The 19,972-nt window shown below is 45.9% G+C and overlaps 1 protein-coding gene across 4 annotated transcripts in view; it reads right to left on the bottom strand.

The window, feature by feature from the left end:
• HTR4 (5-hydroxytryptamine receptor 4) overlaps nucleotides 1-19,972 on the bottom strand; it is a 225,662-nt gene that overhangs the window by 171,611 nt on the left and 34,079 nt on the right. For 3 of the 4 annotated variants that reach the window (XR_004646892.1, XM_034779812.1, XM_034779814.1), the window contains exon 2: nucleotides 15,377-15,494. The exons of the other annotated variant lie outside the window; for it this stretch is intronic. The gene's annotated coding sequence lies outside the window, so the exon portion shown is untranslated. The remainder of the gene's footprint in view (nucleotides 1-15,376; nucleotides 15,495-19,972) is intronic. 4 annotated transcript variants of the gene reach the window in all.

Genomic DNA, 19,972 nt, shown 5'->3' with positions numbered 1-19,972 from the left:
GCTGCTCCGGAGTCCAGCCCGGGACTTTCCTGCAGCCCTCCCAGCCGCTCGCTCTGCTTTGCCGGGGGAGGGGGAAATCCCGGACATTGTGAGTGCTTTACAAATTCCCCCCGACGCTATTTTTAGCACGAAAAGGAGGACATGTCCAGGTAAATCCGGACGAATGGTAACCCTAATTTTACATCTGCAGGGCGAGACACAGGGAAAATAATAAACTGAAAATTCAACAGGACTAAACATCAAAGATCTAATAGTAATAAAAATGTCTGAGCCAGCCAGAATGCAGCCAAAGTCCCAATGAGATGCAAACAGACTGGGGATGTGATTACATCATAACCGGAAAAGCAGATGTAAAGTTTCTATTGCTACACGTAGTGAGAGATGTGCTTGGGAAAGTGTTTCAAGGTGTAATCTAGATATATACACCTCAGGAGAGATATCATATCTTCATTCTCTTTGGAAAGTGCAACAGAGACCCACGATGTTATATGCAGGTTATTACTGCGATTATTCATTGTAATTATGATGATGACACATCACAGAACTGGAAGCCAAGGACTCCTGTGCTTCTAATCCAAGCTCTGACAAGGACTCCCTGTTTGGTCTTGAGCAGGCCACTTTATGTCTCTTCTTCAGTCTCCCTGGCTAAAATAGGGATATTTGTATCTGCCTACCTCATAGGAAGTGGTGAAAGTTAATTCATTATCCATAGACCTTTGTGAAGATGAACTGCTCTCTAGGGATGCTGATACATAGTCAAAATCCTTGAGGATTTCAATGGAATTTGGAGCAACAAATTAGTCTTGGTAACTGAGGGTTTGGATAATGAAGAGAATTTTCAGGTTTCCATAATGGGCTTTGGGCTGCAAGAGGGATTTTATTGGGGGGAGATACGAGAGGCTGGGTTCAGAGGTTCCTGCAGGTTTTTCTGCCTTGACACCCATAAATCTGATCCAAGGGACATACATTTAACTACATTGTGAGGGTGCAGAGTCTGGGGCTCCGTTCCATTCCCTCCCCCTTTCCATGCGTGTATCATGTAGATTTGCAAGGACAACTGTGCAAACTGCCCTCTTCCAGCTCCCCTGCCCTCAAATGCCCATCGCTGGTGACATTACTATGGCCATGTTCTTTGAAAGCGCTGACATTGATTCAGTGTGCGTTGGGTTTGCCAATGCTGACTGCGCAGAGCAGCACCTAGATCACACTGATGGAGATTCCCATTAGAGAGAGAAAGGGTGAGTGAGGTAATATCTGTTGGTGAGAGAGAGACAAGCTTTCGAGCCACACAAAGCTCTTCCTCAGGTCTAGGAAATACACTCCAAGCATCACAGTTAAATGAAAGGTGGAACAGATTGTTTATAGCACATATTCTAAGGGACCATTCAAGGTAGAGTGACTCTCATTGGTAGACATCAGAGGGGCTGTGAAAACCTTACTTATTGGGTGCACAAAACTGGGCCAACTGGACTGTAGGGCCAGTTTTTAATCATCTTGAATAACACAGAGAAACGTCTGAGCGACAGTGAGAAATGTAGCAGACAAACAGAGACATTGCGCAAAAATATTTCTACAGCATCGTCAGGTTTCTGCTGAACTTGGCCAGGGGCAGAGTCAAGATCTGTGAATCTGTGATGTGCTAGAACAGCATGTCAGATTGAGGTATGTTGGCTAAACCGTGGAAGGTCCAGGATGGTAAAGGCAGGATTCAGAAGCCTTGGTAGAGCTCTTGGGGATCTGAGGCTAGGAGGACATGAGATGCTACATGTCAGGACTGAGTGGTCTATCCAGAGCAAGATGGATGGAATTTACCCAGTAGTTACTCAGCTGCCTCTAGCCAGAGCTATCAATCCTTCATTTTCTTAAACATAGAAATTCACTCTCTAAAGGGAAAAATACAACAACAATCCTTGAACACTTAGCTGATGTTGATATCAAGCAGCTTTCCTTTAGTGATAAAGTACTGAAATCTCAGGGCCCATCTATCTTAAGATTTTCAGCCAACAGAACTATGGAAAGATAATTCGCACAATAGCAGCTACAGTGACAAAAAACCCAACACCCACAGATGTAAAATATACACCTATGCATGAGAAATACATCTTTATTATTTTCCCCATTGTAATGAAGGAGGAAGAAGGATAGTCCTTTGTAATCAGTGAGATTTGAAGCTCTTTTCAAAGGTGCTTTCTTCTCTTTAGAAAACACTTTGGAGACTGTGTTCAAGATTTCATGCAAGTAATAGAGAACCAAGTGCCACTTCAAAACCTTCTGTTATGATAATTGCCAGAATAAATAAGGAAAAGAAAAGGAGTTTGCATGTCCCCAAACACTCCTCACTGTGTCTGATATATTTGCTCCTCCACTTGCCCTCAATATTTGAGGACTTACTGATGGCACGGTAAGAGGTAGCCAACAGAAACTGAGTCACTAATTATAGCACGACCTGTTGCTAATTGCTGTTTGACTAGCCCCACTGTTGCTCTGTTGTTATGCTGAATAAATAGTATCCACTCTTCTCTCGGCAATGTTTACAGATTGTAATTTCCCACTCAGCCATGCCTCAATGCTGTAAACAATCTCCCATTAAAACCAACAGCCTGCTGTCCAGCAAACATTGCTCAGTCCAAGCCACGCTGGGTGTGGGAGCTTTGTGTTACCTATAAATAGCGACTGATGTATAAATATGCTAAGTGAATGTGACCACCACCTTCTTGGCCGGCACATGCGGGAATGAACCTGGCTTCTCCAATGCTAAACACATGACCTGCTACAGCTAAAGAGCCAAAGTTCTCTAGCAGGATGATGTAACTATTCACATCCTCTGTGGCGGAGAACAGTGAGAGTCCTGTAACACACACTCACCCGTGGGATGCATAAACATAAACAGATAAATAATTATAGTCATTTGGAAGTTGCAACTACTTGTTATTTTGTTTCAGTATAGAGGGCCAGGTCTTCCTCAGCTGGTGCTTCACTGTGGATTGATGCCAATGTACACCAGCTAAGGATTGGCCAAAATGTGCTCCTTAACAGAGAATTGCACAATTCTACCTATCTAAGGTACTTATATGGCCCCCATTACTGTAATAATCTTGAATGTGTGTATCTTCACAACACCCCGTGTGGTAGGAAAGTGCTCTTATCCCCATTTTGCAGATGGGGGAGACTGAGGCACAGAGAGACTAAGCACATTAATCCTTCAAAGGGCATCAACCTAAAGCAAACTAGTTTGGCCACTTTACTTCTGAAGAAGAGTGACTGACTAAGGGGTTAATGCACTTTAATTTCACACCTTCAGTTAATTCATCTTAACATTCCTGAACATCCCTGTTCAGAGAAGCCCTACATGACAAAGGCAGCTGAGAGCAAAAAAAAAGAGACTCTCCTGAGGCAGCTGAATGCCTACTTATCAGGAACTGTTTGGCTAGGAGACACCTGACACCAGGGGCAGCTCTAGGCACCAGCAAAACAAGCAGGTGCTTGGGGCGGCAAATTACCAGGGGCGGCATAATGCTGGGGCCCCAGCTCCGACCTGAGGCAGTGTCCTGGGCTGGATCCTGACCGCCCTGTTGTTCACTGACCGGGGCTATGCGGTGGGACAGGGGGAGCTAGTTCAGTGGGGAGCATGTCCCTGCCACTCTCCCATGGGCAGCGGCCAGCCCCCCCCCAAGCAGGAGCCGGTAGCACGGCCCTGCCCCGCTCGTGGAGCAGGGGATGGTAGCGGAACATGGCGGCCGGGTGGGCCGCTACTCCAGCACCGGCTGTGGGCTCCTCCTCGGCTTGTCCCCGCCTCCGCCTCCTCCCCCCTGCGTCCCCTCCTGCCCGGGGAGGGGAGCAGCAGCCCAGGCTGAGCCGAACTCGTGCCGCTGCACAGGCTGAGCCCGCGGCAGGCTTGCAGGGGTCCCGGGGAGTGGGAGGCCTGGGCACGCTGCCCTGAGATCACCAGCCACCAGCTGCTCTGCCTTGGACCCCGGCAGCCAAACCCCACAGCCGCCCCAGCTCGCTCCGCGTGAGAGCTACAGGCAGTGCCCCCAGTCCGGCTGGCTCTGTCCCCGGCCACGCTGCGGGATGACCGCCTGGGACTCTGGGGTGTTGCTGAGGCTGCCCCAAGCCAGGCTCCCCGGGGTCCGCTGCCCCCTCCAGCCACGGGGGCCCTAGGCCAGTGTGGGAGCCAGGCCACAGCCCTTCTCTCAGAGCCTCCTCCCCTCCCTATGCTGCATAGCAAGACGTGGGAACGTGGGCAGGGCTGCTACAGCCATTTCAGACTGGGATTGGTGCCAGGGGAGTGGAGGTGATTGTGCCCTGGCTGGAGAGACCGGGCAGCCCCCTTCTCCACCCCTCCCCAACGCCCGCTGCTTGCTCCTGTCAGCACAGTGCTGCGACGCCCAGCTCCGGAGGGCAGCGCCAAGCCCTCAGGCATGCTCGCGGGGAAGGAGAGACAGGATGCAGAGCTGTTCGGTGTCTCCCACACAGCTCCAGGCCCCTCTGGCTACTCAGCAGTGACAGCCAGTCTGGGTAGCCCACCAGCAGCGTGACTTGGTCCGACCCGCACAGACCGCGTGAGCCCTGGGATTGGCGCTGACGTCCTGCCTATGCTAAGGCCTCCGGCTCAGGGGCAGGCCTAGCTCTGCCCAGGCAGATACAGTCCGGCTCACTCCATGGTCGGCCCAGTGAGTAAATGAGTACACTAGTAGGAAATTGTTTTATTTCACTAACTACAAATTCTCTGTTTTCATTTTTTTGTAATTTTAAACAGTCAAAAACAAAACAAAAAAAATTGCAAAGTGCTAACTTGTAAAAGCCACACACACAAAAAAGGAGTGGGGGCAATTTTTTTTTTTGCTTGGGTGGCAAAAGACCTAGAGCCGGCCCTGCCTGACACTAACAATTTGGAGAGAAGAGTGATGGTACTGATATTTGGTTTTGCAATAAAAGCTATCAACCTCCATTTTCTGTCTTAAAATACATAAAAATAGCTGCACTTAGAGCATAATTTCTTCTTCTTACCAAACTGTTGAAAACGAGAGCTCGGTGAATACTGCCCCAAAATTCTACAAATAGGCACTCACATTTTTAAGCAAATACTCTTTGCCTGTGTTCATATTTCCCCAGACATGTCCGGCTTTTCAGACTATAAATAGCCGTCTGGGGGAGATTTTTAAAAATCTAAAAATGTCCGGGATTTCCCCCCGGTCGGCTATTTATAGATAGAAAAGCGGCGGCCAAGCACCGCTGGGCACCCAAAGCCCCTTCCCGGCTCCCCCCATCCCCTGCAGCCTTACCATGCTGTCCGGCCCCGGAGCTGTCTTCCCCCTCCTCCCCTCCCCTGAACGCTCCGCCCCTCCTGCTCCTCCCCCTTCCCTGCTTCTCGCGAATCAGAGCTTCCCGGGAAGTCTGAAAAGAAGCACGGGCAGGCGGGAGGCAGCAGCAGGTAAGCTGGGGCAGGGGGGCGCGAGGAGGAGAGCTCTGGGGAGGCGCGGCCCTGGCCGAGCAGCGCCCGGCTGCCCCAGTGGCTCCGGCCCAGCTCAGGCCCCAGCACGCCCGGACCCGGCCCGGCTCGGGCCCCACCACCCCCGGCCCGGACCCGGCCCGGCTCGGACCCCAGCACCCCTGGCCCAGACCCGGCCCGGCTCGGACCCCAGCACCCCTGGCCCGGACCCGGCCCAGCTCGGGCCCCAGCAGCGCCGACCAAGCACCTCCGGCCCGGCCCCAAGCCCCGCAACCCCGGCTGGAGCACAGCCCGATTCCTGGGCTCTTTAAAGCCGGCCCTGGTCAGGGAGGGGGTGTTGGGTGGGTCAGGAGTTTGTGGGGGCCTGTCAGGGGGGCAAGGGTGTGGAGAGAGGTTGGGACAGTCAGGGACAGGGAGCGGGGGGGTTAGATGGGTCTGGGGGGGCTGTCAGGGGGCAGGGGTGTGGAGAGGGGTTGAGGCAGGCAGGTAGCAGAGGGGGTTGGATGGGTCAGGAGTTCTGGGGGTCCTGTCGGGGGCAGGGAGCAGTTGGATAGGGCATGGGAGTCCCCGGGGGTCTGTCTGGGGGTGGGGGTGTGAATATGGGGTGGGGGTGTGGATAAGGGTCAGGGCAGTCAGGGGACAGGTAGGGTCGTAGGGCGTTCTCAGGAGGGGGCAGTCAGGGGACAAGAAGCAGGGTGGCTTAGATAAGCAGTGGGGTCCTAGGGGGCAGTTAGTGGCAGGGGTCCCAGGAGGGGGCAGTCAGGGGACAAGGAGCAGGGGGGATTGGGGGTTCAGAGGGAGGCAATCAGGGGGTGGGAAGTGGGAGGGAGTGGATGGGGGTGGAGCAGGGGCGGGGCTGGAGCGGGGCTCCTCCCCCCGCCTCCCCCAGTGTCCTCTTTTTTGCTTGTGGAAATATGGTAACCCTAGATGCTCTTTTTGGGCTCATGTGCCGGGAATATTCTAGCAACCCAGTTTATTGTCAGGAAAGTTCATGGAAACAGCAAATTTCAGTGAATATTGGACAATATGCATAGAAAGCAAATTTGAATTTTGACTATGTATGCTGGACATCTGATTTGCAGAGTTAAACTCATCCAAACAGGAAAAAAAACAAAGAGCCTGTGACCTGCACTTCATATCGAACTTACCAATGAAGCACAGAATTTGAATTACCAAAATGTTGTAGTGAATGGTCTACAGATAAGGAATTACTAGAGAAAAATATTCCATGGATAACAATTATAAAGGATCTGGAATTTTCTACTAGGGGGAGAGAAAATCAGAAGATGGCAAGTTTCCCTTACAGGGACTTTAAGTGGAATTCACCCCTGGTTCAGAATGCCTGCAGTACATTCCGGCCTGTACCTTTTCCTGATAATTGTCTCCATGGTTCAGTTCCAGATCAAACAAAGAGCAGCGTAGTAAGTAGTGTCTGTGTGCAAGTTACACATTATGAATAGGGCTTGATTCACTACTGCTCTGCATCTTGTGTAGTTATTTACACAAGTGCAAAGTGGGTTTAAAATGCTACCAGGTGGTTTGTTGTCATTTTGCACTCCTTTTGCAGATGTTGTGAATGAAGACACAGTGTCCAGGGTAGGAGAGAATTGGGCCCATAGGAAACCAATACTACTTGAGACTGCCTTAAAAAGCTTTTATATGGGTGTTTGAAAAAAATGTCTTTGTTTCATTGCTAATGAAACAACTAGTTTTTACTGGTATTTATGTAGTCAGCAATGAAGTAAACCAATAAAAATCCATTTTTGAAGGAGCTGAAAGGCACAAAAGTTGACAAAAAATAAACACAAACCAAAAACCAGAAGCCCTCTCCATGGCCCAGTATGTATGTCCTACTCCCAAACTAGGGGAGCGTTTAATGGGCCACACTGCAACTGGCTAGACGTGGCCTAGTAGTAATTCAAGTAATATCTCTTGTTCACTTACCTTATTTAAAAAAGAACAAAATCCAGTGAAACCTTCAAATTGTAATATATGAAACCTTGTATTCCTGTTACTATCTCCTTTTCTTCCCCCAATTCCACCACCCTGTGAAAAAATGGAATGGGGGTGGAGGGTAATAGGCGCCTATATTAAAAAAAAGTCCCAAAGAACGGGACTGTCCTTTTAAAAACGGGACATCTCGTCACCCTAATTATATTCAACACCAATCTGCCACATCTTGTCCCTATTTAGATTGTGGGCAGGGCCTGCCTTTTATTTGTGTTTCTGTGTTTGTACAACACCTAGTACAATGGGTTGTGGTCTCAGGGTTCTACTCTCATGCAAATACTAAATAAATACTAATGGAATGAACTGGCTATTGTTTATATCTATCTGTATCTATGCACCACTCTTCTCTGAGGCCTAGATGTGTCAAAGGCCCTATGCCACTAACAGCTAATGGAGATTCTTGTTAAGCAGTGGGGACTGAGAAAGAAGGTAAATTAATTATCTATGACCAACACTGCAAATGTTTTGAGGGATGTGTGTGTAGGGTGGTAACATGGATGGTAATTTCTCTCTGACTCTCATTGCATCTCTCAATTCTGGACCGAGATGCAGCACTCCTAGAAAGCAAACAACCCCTCCCTGGGATGGGATCCCATCCAGGAGGAAGCATTAGGATTACCAGACCCGGAGAAAATTCAGTATAAAAGATAACACATGGGGGCAGGGAAGAGGACTTGCAGAAACATTCATGCTATAAATAGCTTAATGGTTAAAGGGACTTGAGATAAGGAAACAAAAAGCCATTTACTGGGACAGAAAAGGCTTGATCTCTGCATTTTGCCTTTTCTGAGAACTGCCCATATGAGCAAGTGTGACGAGACACAATCCACTGCCTGTTTTAATGTCCAAACAGATTTCAATGCAAAATGTTCCCCAGACCGCCCTGCAGGTCCAGGTTCTCTCCAGAAATTTTTTTTTTTTTTTTTAGGATTAATTTTCCAACTTCCTTGAAGCTTCATTCATAATTTGTTTCCTTGAAGTCACCTTTGCAACCCCATTTTTATAGGATGTGTTCACATCAGTATTTCTAATGCAGCTGTCATCACTGGATCTAGGTGCCTGATGATGAAATGGTGGCTGTAAATTCCACCTGGTTCCTTAGATTTGGGACAAGCACACCCTTCAATCTAGAAGTGATAGAAGTTGAATCATTGTTGAAAGTTGCATGGCTAATACCTTGAGGGATATTTGTACAAGTTCTCCCTAAAGACTCTGAGATTTTAGGCTTCTTCCTGCAAGATACTGGGCACCTTAAATTCCCACTCCAATCAATGAGAAAGGAGGGTGCTCAGCACCTTTTCACAGGGGGTAGGGCAGTAAGTCAGAAAGAGGCTCCGTTCACAAAACAGCATTATGAAAGTCAAGAGGAGAATAACTTCCACTGTTGTATGCTGTGTTGCGGTAGCTGGGTTGGTCCAAGGATGTTAGAGAGACAAGAAAGGGTGAGGTAATATCTTTTATTGGACCACCTTCAGAAAGGAGAACTTCTCGAAGAGGAGAATAAGTCAGCTTGAGAGCATCTCTTGTGGTCTACAGAGAGGCAGTGTGGTCCAGTGAATACATGGGTGCTCTACCACCTGTTACTGTATGATCTGGGTAAGTCACTTCCCCATTCTGTGCTGGTATCCTCTCCTCTCCTGTGTTTATTTGGAACATAAGCTCAGGGACCGTCTCTTACTATGTGTTTGTAGAGCACCTAGCACAATGGAGTTAGAGCAGGGGTTCTCAAACTGGGGGTCGGGACCCCTCAGGGCATTGCGAGGTCATTATATGGGGGGTTGTGAACTGTCAGTCTGCACCCCAAACCCCACTTTGCATCCAGCATTTTTAATGATGCTAAATATATAAAAAAGTGTTTTTAATTAATAAGGGGGGGCCGCACTTGCTATGTGAAAGGGGTCACCAGTACAAAAGTTTGAGAACCACTGGGTTAGAGACTCCAAATGTTACTATAATAAAAACACCCATAATGATCTTCCACTCAGCAAAGGACTGTACCAAACTCCATCTTCTCCATGTCCCTGGTCTGCCAGCAGAACACAATCTTACTGATCTTCTCCATCAGCAATGCAAGATGAAAGGGAACAGATCCCACTGCCATCTCAGCTACAAATCTCTCAATTAGCTTTGCAGTGTGGGCTCTACATGCTGAGGCTTTGTGGGTCGGGAAGTTTCAGCCTGATTTGATGCTAGCCCTGCAGTTAATAGTGACTCACTAACAGGGCCGGCTCCAGGATTTTTGCCACCCCAAGCGGCAAATAAATAAATAAATAAATAAATAAAAAAGCCGCAATCGCGATCTAAGGCGGCAATTCGGCGGGAGGTCCTTCACTCCGAGCGGGAGTGAGGGACCGTCCACCGAATTGCCGCCGAATAGCTGGACATGCTGCCCCTCTCCAGAGTGGCCGCCCCAAGCACCTGCTTGGCAAGCTGGTGCCTGGAGCCGGCCCTGCTCACTAAGAGGTGCAATTCCTTCCACCTCTAGGTTGCTACTTCAGATCTGACCCAGGCTGGAAGTGATTGAGTCTTTCCCAACTCGGTTGGTTTGTGCAGTGGCCTGCGTGAACTGAATGGTGGTGTTTGGGGGTTTTTGTTTTGTTTTTTTCTCAGTTCAGTTCTTGCGGCTAGAGGTCTGTATCACAAAAGCTGCCATCACATTACAGAAGAACTAGCATCTTCATTGGCAATCTCAGCAGAAAGGTCACAGACTGAATGGATGATGAAGGCCTAAACTCCCTTATAACCCTAGGGATGGGTGGTCCATTCAGGTTGCAGTTGAGAAATGGTGGAAATGGCAGGCCACATTGGCATTATTGTGTGGCTAAGAAGATGCATTCACTTTCCAGAGCGATCAGTGAAGGCCCCTTCTCCCCAGCTAAAGACATTTCAACATTTTAAGATTTGTTTTTCCCCAACGATGGCAGCCCTGTAAATAGAGCTCACTGCAGAGAGTCCATGAGCCCATTTGCATAGTTCAGTAACATGTGAGTTATTTCAGCTTGCACGGTAATTCGATACTTAGTGCAACAGAGTCGATATTTAATCAGCTTAAGAATTTAGACCAAAGATCAGTAAATGCCATAATAAAACATCCGTTTTAAAAAGAATACCATCAGCTTGCTTTGTACATAGACCAGAATGATAAAAGCTATGAATCGAGGCATTAATCTGCAAGGAAGAAAATCCTTCCTAATTATAGCCTCAAAATGCTAGGCTATGAAAAGCCATTATGTTACTCCTGTGGGAATTCTACGCCAAAACATTAAAAATTCTGCACCAAAAAAATAAAAATTCTGGACAATATTTTAAAATTCTGCATTTTTTGTCAAAATAATGCAATATAATCCAGCTAGTTTCAATTATTTTGGTAATTTATTTAAACTACAATACAATGGATGGAGAATGGGAGTGGGAAGCATTGCAGGAAATCACCAAACTCCCTCTGTCTAATAGTAATGTAGCTAGTATTGACCCTTTACTTCTAATTATTAGTCAACAAATATATGCAGCCATATGCTCAGTGTTACATCATAGGCTACTGAAGAGCAAATGAGGGTTGGGGACTCAAACTCACAATTTATACTGGGTACGGACCATCTCCAAAAAGCTCAGTCGCAAATAGTTCATGGAGCACATTTTGACAAGAAATGTTTTCAGTCCAAAAATTTAGACCAGTTCTAATCACTAAAGCACCATAAGCATTTATAAGTCCATACTGTTCATACTGTCCTTTACAATAAGGCTCCTTTACACCACTCTGGCAACGTGGTTAAAATTTTTACACCTGTTTTATACTCCTGCGGGAATTCACTAAGAACAATGGTAATAATTTACTAAAGAGGCAGGCTGCTACATTCTCCTCTGCCTGAGGGAACAGAGCCTGCCCCATGCCTGCCTCTTCAGAAATACCCCAAAGCCCTGCCTCTCCACGCTGAGCGTGCTGCAATAGAGAGCAAGAGGGACAGAGTTTCTTTCTCACACACAAGACTACCAAGGCCCCTCCGAGGCAGTGATTTACATCTCTACTGGCTGCTCTGCATGCCCAAACCAACCAGTCTGCATTGCCAGGGAGTAGGCACATGACCACTCTTACAGCTTCCGTTTGCTTCCCCATCAGAAGTCATTTCTCTGTAGGTATGCAAAAAAATCTGCGGGGGCCATGAATTCTGCGCACACGCAGTGACGCAAAATTCCCCCAGAAGCAATTGTGTGTCAATGCAGGTAAGATATCTGCACATATTGGTCTGGTTCTAAGCCAAAGTCCATTAACACCTTTTACTCATCTGTAATTGCTGCACACTTGTTTTTGAAGTGATACAAAATCCTACTTTGCGCAATAGCTTCAACAGGAGTGCTTGACCTCATTGGTGAGCTACTGGATCCCAGCAACTCTACACAAATAGAGAAGACTGGGAGGAAGAAAAAAAAGGAAAGAAAGCAGCAGCAAGCATTTGGGGATTCCCATTCTCAGATCATTGGCAGTGCTCTCTCACACACCCCACCGTGCTCTACAATATGTGTTATCCAGTTCCCTCCAATCTGTACCAATATAATTGTCACAGGAAAACAAGGATGAATAGACAATTATGGAGTCATTGGGCTTAATCTTGCCCTGCAACAGCAGCATAAAAAGGACTTTAAACTGCCTTAAGCAAGCAGTTGAGAATTCCTGCAGCATGAGGGCATGTAGGTGGCATGACAGGAAAACCAGGAGGTGGGACCAGAATGCACAGAGTTCCACCTGATCCTCGGCCAATTGAATGACTCTAATTGACATAACCCTCTGGCTGCTCTAATGTATATCAGGGACCAAAGCAGACCCAGGATAGCAAGGGTGTGGAAACGTGGCATAACTGTACCTCTGCCACCTCTTCTCAGCCCTCAGATGGGGCCAGATCTCAGATGCACCTGAGGATGGAGCCTGTTAATCCTCCTTTTCCTGTTGTGGTTTCCGTAGTATAGACAGTGGAAACCACTTTTCATGTGTCTGGTTAAAATAAACTAGAGGAAGTTGTGATGCTCAAATGGAAGGATGAGCTACAGTAAAAATAACCTCTAACGTAAGCAAATGCATGAAAAGTGATAGTAAGTATTATTTCTGTGCTTTTTCTACATCTAGCTTCATATTCTAAGTTTATCTAATTTAGATTGAAAGCTCTTCAGAGGAGGGACTATGTCTTTATATATAGACCAAGTACTGATTTTGCCCCAAATCCCTAAGTAACCCCCTCAAGGACTGAACTCACAACCCTAGGTTTAGCAGGCCAGTGCTCAAACCACTGAGCTATCCCAATCAATCAGAAGTGCAGTGCAAAGCTATTTATAATAAAAGTATTTTGGTTCTGAACCTGCCTTTGAAATCAGCCTTGATTTCTTTTGAGGACACTAGAGCAAATACGGTGCCACAGTTACAGGGCCAGCTGCACCTCTGTCCCCTTTGTGTTCTCTCTGAAGGCACCCCCTCAGGTGTCAGCCTTTTATCTATCATCGGGCGGAATTCCACCAGTCTCCTGCTCTTAGTGCTGGGCTGCAGCCAGCACCCTGGGCTCCAACACCCTGTTGATCAATCGTGCTTACCCCACAGGTCCAAGAGAATCCAGATTACAGTGATTCTTCCCTTTGGGAGTCTGCAACCAGTGTTGTGCAGTGACCAGACAGCCTTCTTGAAATCAAAGTACTGTTCATTTTAACAGTAAGAAAAAGCATTAGAGAAAGAGGATTTTAAAACAACATGCAGGCTACACTCATGTCTATGTTACCTAAAGCCCTGCCATTCCCTGGTGGCAATCTAGACAGGGCAAACTTTTTCCAGACACCGCAGCAGGTGCCTACATCTTAGTCCAATTCCCCAAAATATCTCCCAATCTCTTGAGAGAGAGTCCCTTTTAATACAGCCAGAATTCCGTTGTTCTTGTGAGCTCCTGGGCTTTGGCCTTGCTCATCAAAATTAGTTCTCTAAGTTGGCTGGAGTCAGGAAGTAGAGAATTTTCAACGTTCATACTTCAGACATTGTCTCTTAACTCTTAAGTGTTTACTGAGGGGTGACTTGTCTTGAGACGTTCAGAGATTCCAAGGCCAGAAGGGACCATCTGATCATCTAGTCTGTCCTCCTGTGTAACACGGGACGTGGAACAACTCCAAAATAATTCCTAGAGGGTGTCTTTAATAAAGCATCCAATCTTGACTTAAAAAATTGTCAATGATCAGCCATCACACTTGGTAAATTGTTCCAATGGTTAATTACTTTCATTGTCAAAAATGTATGCCTGATTTCCAGTCTGAATTTAGCTTCAACTTCCAACCATTGGATCAGATTATACTTGTCTCTGCAAGACTGAACAGCCCATTATCTAATCAAACTGTAATCAAGGAACCCCTTAACCTTCTCTTTGTTAAACTAAATAGATTGAGCTCCTTGAGTCTATCACTGTAAGGCAGGTTTTCTCTTTTTGTAATTAGAGTTTTTTAATTTAAATAATTTAATTTAATTAATAATTTTTAACTATGGCTTTTCTCTAAACGCTCTCCAATTTATCAACATCCTTCTTGAATTGTGGACACCAGAAGTGGACACAGTATTCCAGTAGTGGTTGAACTGGTGCCATATACAGAGGGTAAAATACTTCCCTCCAGCTACCTGAGGTTCCCCTGTTGTAGGCAGCCAAGGATCACGCTAGCCCTTTTAGCCACAGTGTCATACTGGGAGCTCATGTTCAGCTGATTATCCACCCTAAGCCCAAAATCTTTTCCAGTAACTTCTTCTCAGGATACAGTTCTCCATGCTATAAGGGGGAAAGGATGGAGGAGGGATAGCTCAGTAGTTTGAGCATTGGCCTACTAAACCCAGGTTGTGAGCTCAATCCTTGAGGGTGCCATTTAGGGATCTGGGGCAAAATCAGTACTTGGTCCTGCTAGTGAAGGCAGGGGGCTGGACTTGATGACCTTTCAGGGTCCCTTCCAGCTCTATGAGATTATAATATATATATGGAGATATATCTAAGTGAGTATGGCCTCCATTCATTGTTCCTTGACATTTACATTTAGCTATATTCAAACATATATTGTTTGCTTTTGTCCAGTTTACCAAGCAATCCAGAGCTCTTTCAGTGACCAGTCCTCTTAATTATTTACCAGTCCCCCAACTTTTGTGTCATCTGCAAACTTTATCAGTGAGGATTTTGTGTTTTCTTCCCAGTCATTGATAAAATAGTTAAATAGCACAGAGCCAAGAACCAATCTCTGATGGACCTCATTAGAAACACACCCGTTCAATGATGATTCCCCATTTACAATTACATTTTGATAACTTATCAGTCAGCTATTTAATGTGTGCCATGTTAATTATATATCATTCTATTTTTTTAACAAAGTCGTACAGTTCCAAGCCAAAAATGGCTTACAGAAGTCTATTACATCAACACTATTACCCTTATCAACCAAACTTGTAATCTCACTAAAAAAAAAAAAATATTCTTTCCCTTCCTGCTTTTTTTCCCTATTCCCTATTCTTCCTATTAAACTAAATCAACATGTTTACACAGAAAACATATATAACCAATAACCAGGTCAACATACATTGTTCATGTTATTACAGAACAGCTCCAGCACCGTCAAATATGTCACTGAAACAAATTAAGGTTAAGAGTCAACCCTCCTTCTCCATTAGTTGGGAAATTCTCAGTTAAGGTGCCCAAAGGAAAATTTTATTCTGCCCCTCCTATTCCCAATCCCGGGCCAAAGGCACAAGGTGGCCAAACAGTGATTTCCATCTGAAGGCTGTTTAGTGGCCTTAATGAAGTCAGTTTGTCTCAGTCCAGATGCCATTGAAAATATATTTCTGTCCCCCAAGATCACAAATGGACTATATATTCTTGGAGGCAGTTTTAGAAGAAAGATTAAGGGAGCTTGACTCACCCTCTCAGCTGGCATCTCTTGGTCAATGCTGGGATACATTGGTGGAGGGTTTGGTGGTAGAGTCGTCCATTACCTGTACTCTGTACCCACACTATTTTCAGGACTTCTGGACTCATAGCTAGAAATGGGGAGAGAAGACGCTTCACTTGCAAAGCACAAAACAAGTAAGTGAATTAGTATCAGGCCAAAAGGCCCGGACAGGCTGCTGTGTGCAGCACAGGGAGTTCTTTAGCTTTCTTCTCTAATGAAACTAAAAGCCCAACTATATTAGCATAATCTAGATAGTCCATAGAAATCTGGCACTTGAACCACACGAGAGGACCAAAGACTTCACATACACTGAAACCATCTGGCAAATATTTGCAGCTAAAAGGTAAATTCTGTTTCACAGCTTGATGGGAGGAACAGCTTGGAATGCTGCGTAATGAGGGTTTTAACCTGACTTGCACAGTGTCAGGTCAGCAGCTTGTCTTCCATGGGAACCCCAAGATGTATTATTACATGCCTGTTAAATTGCCAGCCAGGGTTAGAGCACTCAGTGCACAAAATGCCAGAATCAACTATCAGAGTCCTTATGCCTTGCTCTATTTGAGTTTATAATTCTCAGTGTGCTGCCTGGTTCTCACAGAGCTCCTACACAGTGCAGGCACTTCCTGGCCAAAATTTACCCCAGTGCACTAGGCAAGCACTTTTCAGATTCAAACCCCTCTGTTCGTACAAATGGTAACAAATACAATAAATACTTCTGCAGCTTTTACGGGCTCTTATTGTTTAAATGTTACTCCACAAACTGAGGTAAACAAACATGCACTTTGGAATCATTATGGACAGTAATAGTTATGAGCTGACCTTCACAAGCCATCTATGCCTTTAAGTACAATTTAATTTCTATCTTCTGGCCAATAGCAAAGGTTACATTTTGTAGGGTTTTGCCACATAATTACATGGAAGGCTCTTAATCTAGATTCATTGGGGGTGATTACCTACCTGATTACAATGAAGCAAATCAGCAGCAATTGCACTGAAGTCAGTGGAGTTATACTGCTGTAAAACCAGAATGAGAAGAGTCTCAGGCTCACTGACTCCTACCCCACCCTCTGGGAAATTTCATGGGTATTCAAAAGAGAGAGAGGCAAGTAATATGTTAGCTGAAGAGCTAAGGAAACTTCTTCTTAGCATATGCACAACATGCCTCTGGGGGCACGTGACCAGGATTCACCACCAAATTTGGTCCGCTGGTTGAATCATTAGCTTCCCCCGCTGGGCTGGGTACTGACAGGGAGTGCAATGTGAATGCTGATCCATGCACCCCTAAGGCATCTTAGAACATGAACTGTACAGATGACAGGGACTGCATGGCTCAGGGACATAACTCATCAGTTCAAATGTGGCTCCAGTTAGTAGAGATTAGAAAGTCATTCCCATGTGAAGGTTGTTCAGTGACCTATGTCAGATGAGTTGGTGGACTCAGTCGAGATCCCAATCAATGGGTCCACATCCCCTCCCCGCCAAATACCCCATGACAACTGATGTTTGATATTCACATGCAAAAGCTTTTGTTAGCATGAAGTTCAGGTTGCAGGTACTCAACAGTTCCCATGCCCTTCCACACTGTGAGGGTTTAATATCCAAAACACATGGCATTGACACTTGCCATCCAACATGGGCCTGGTCCCCATGGGGACTGTAAAAGTACCTGAGAAATTGAGACTATAACTCTATTTTATCCCTCAGTAACAAAACCTGCCATTTTCTCTGTGCTCCCCACAATTCCAAATCAGTACTCTTATTGACACAGCACAGCGGATCCTCACAGTGATCCATGCAGCACCATTGATCTGGGGAGTACTTGGTGGTGGCAGAGATCACACTGGACAAAGGCGCTGAGGGAGGGTTCAGACACAGTGATCTTCCTGAAGAATGGTTTATTAAAAAGGGCAGAGTTAAGGTTGTGTGGGAGTGTCACCTTACCTGCACATTTCCAGGTTTTTCATCATTTGAGTTTTGGGAATTAAGCTCTCATGGTCTCATGCAGAGCTGAACGCACTAAGTACCTGCATTCTTATTGCCATGTTAACAAAGTTTTTATGAGTGAATATGCACCAGGTTGACATTTGATTACTAAAATATTTGCTGATCCCTATCTGCAGTATGAGTGATGCGTGCCGGTCAGATAAGCCTAACGCAGTTCAAGGGCTAGTGGCTGTGGCGATACTAGAGAATAGAATTCTGAAGCAAAGACAGATCCCTGGGTTGTTGGTTTGTGACACATGACCAGGGCCGGCTCTAGGCACCAGCGTCCCATGTGCTTGGGTGGCCCTTTTCAAGGGGCGGCACAACTGCTTTTTTTTTTTTTTTTTGCTTGGGGCGGCAAAAAACCTGGAGCCGGCCCTGCACATGACTCAAAATGCTTCTCAGGATTATTAATAATTTCAAAGCAAGTGGAGTCCAAGCTCAGGGAACAGAATGCAAATCTGGACTGTGCTGTAGAGGGGTTGAGTTCTCGCTTGTCCACTTTATAGTTTCAAGGAGTACGGACTAGGTCCAAAGGAATTGGATTGGATTGAAATTCCACCAAATTTCAAAGGAGTTAGATTGGGTCGCAATAGATGATGGGAAATTCCAGTCTTGATCTCTCAAATTAACTATGTCAGATTCAAGTAAGACAGTGGTTTTCAAACTGGGGTACATGGGCTCTCATCAGGGGGTCCATGAGAAAAATGCTGTAATGGTGGACAACGTATTTTATTTCGTACAGAAGTTTTCAAACCATGGTGCGTGCCCCCATAGGGGGTGTGGAGGAATATTCAGGAGGGCAAGCGGCTCAGCTCAATTGAGTTACAATTTTTGGTTGTGCCCCTCCCCCCCCAATCCAAGCAGGCAAGGTGGCCTGCTGAAGTGAGTCAGGGAGCGGAGGTGGTGCTCCCTCTCTGAGTTGCCTGGCATCTGCCACTCCCTCCTCCCCCAAGAGTTCCTCCACTCCCTGCTGGGGGCAGGGGTGCACCCCACAGTTGAAAATCTCTAGAGCTGTTGCTACATGGAAGGCTGAAATCTGGGGAGGAGGCATGCGTCACCTCTGCCTATCTCAGATGGGGGTACACAGTAGACATTATTTGGAAAGGGGTATGCAGCCTAAAACGTTTGAAAACCACTGAAGTAACGGATAATCATCTGGGGGAGCTTGCCAAAAGCAAAGGGACATGAAGATCTACCAGCAGAAGCTTCTTGAGCTGCTCTAGCTCCCATGTCTACTCTTAATGTTCAAAATTCCATGTCCTGGTGCTGGCCTTCTGGCATGTGCCTCGCTGTAAGCTCAGAAGTGAGGGGCATGATATAAGACCCATGTATGAGAAATATATAAGTTGCATGTATTCAGGACATTACAGCCACTTTAGGAGAAAGGCAGATAAGTGCTACCTCAGTCAAATGGCTTCCAAAACCCAAAGCCAAACAGCCCCCACTGGCACTTGAAACTAATCATTTGTCATTTTGGCCTCTCCTCCCCCTCCCCCCATCATGCGTGGGAAAAGTTCTCAGGATGAGATTTGTCATTTTCTTCTGCTAGATTCTAATTTATGTAGTTCTGGAATAGTTTCACATAGTCTCTACTTCCATTGTTAAAGCTGTTTATACTGGGAAAACATTCCCAATCCCCAACTGGGATATATATTTATAGGCACATGTGCGCACACACACACACAATTTGTTTAAAATATCCTTTCCCCCTAAAATCTCCTCCTTGGCTCCAGCACAGCATTTCCTCGGTGGTATCCTACCCTGCCTTTGAAAACCTGTTCCAATGAAAAAAAATCCATCACCCATCTCTTTGGGAGGGATTCTCTTCTCACACCAATCTGATACCAGTGCAAGTTGTGACATTGACATAAACTGTGACTGTATAGATCATTGTTGCAACCACTGTTATATATTTGCAGCAAATATTGTACAAAGGTTGTTGTGTGAGATGTCTATAAAAAGGTTATGATTTGCTGGTGATGATTATGCTATCTGTATGTGTGTATCATTTTTGTACTTGAAGTTATGAGTATTGGCTATGTACTTAGAATCAAAACACATTGAGATACAAGTAGCCTCAGTGAATCATTTGGTCAGCTTCTTGAGAAAGGACTATTCTCAGTAAGTGCCCAATGAAGAAACACTTAACTGACAATGAACTTTGGGAGATGCCAATCCACATCTGAGCTTTCCTGGGAATGTTCAAACTAACATGTAAACAATGGCATCGGACTCTAAAGAACTGAGTCATGCATGAACATGTGACTTGCCCATGTGACTCCAAACTCCATCTTGCTGCTGTGATTTTCCACAGTAAGAACAAAAGGGTGTCCTTCCACAGGGCTGAGAATATAAAAGGCCCTAAAAACCCCTCCATTTTGTCTTCAATCCTGCTTTTTACCTCTTGAGGAACTTTGCTACACTGAAGCTCTGAACAAAGGACTGAATGACCCATCCAAGCTGTGTACTCCTGAGACTTGATTTGAACCTGCAGTTTATTCCATCACTGCTACAAGCCTGAACCAAGAACTTTGCCATTACTGTATGTAATTGATTCCATTTATCCAGTTCTAGCTCTCA

This window comes from Trachemys scripta, chromosome 8 (genome assembly GCF_013100865.1).
Source record: "Trachemys scripta elegans isolate TJP31775 chromosome 8, CAS_Tse_1.0, whole genome shotgun sequence".
NCBI lineage: Eukaryota > Metazoa > Chordata > Testudines > Emydidae > Trachemys > Trachemys scripta.
The sequence above is the reverse complement of the archived record's forward strand: the minus strand, read 5'-3'. Positions and strand labels throughout refer to the sequence as shown.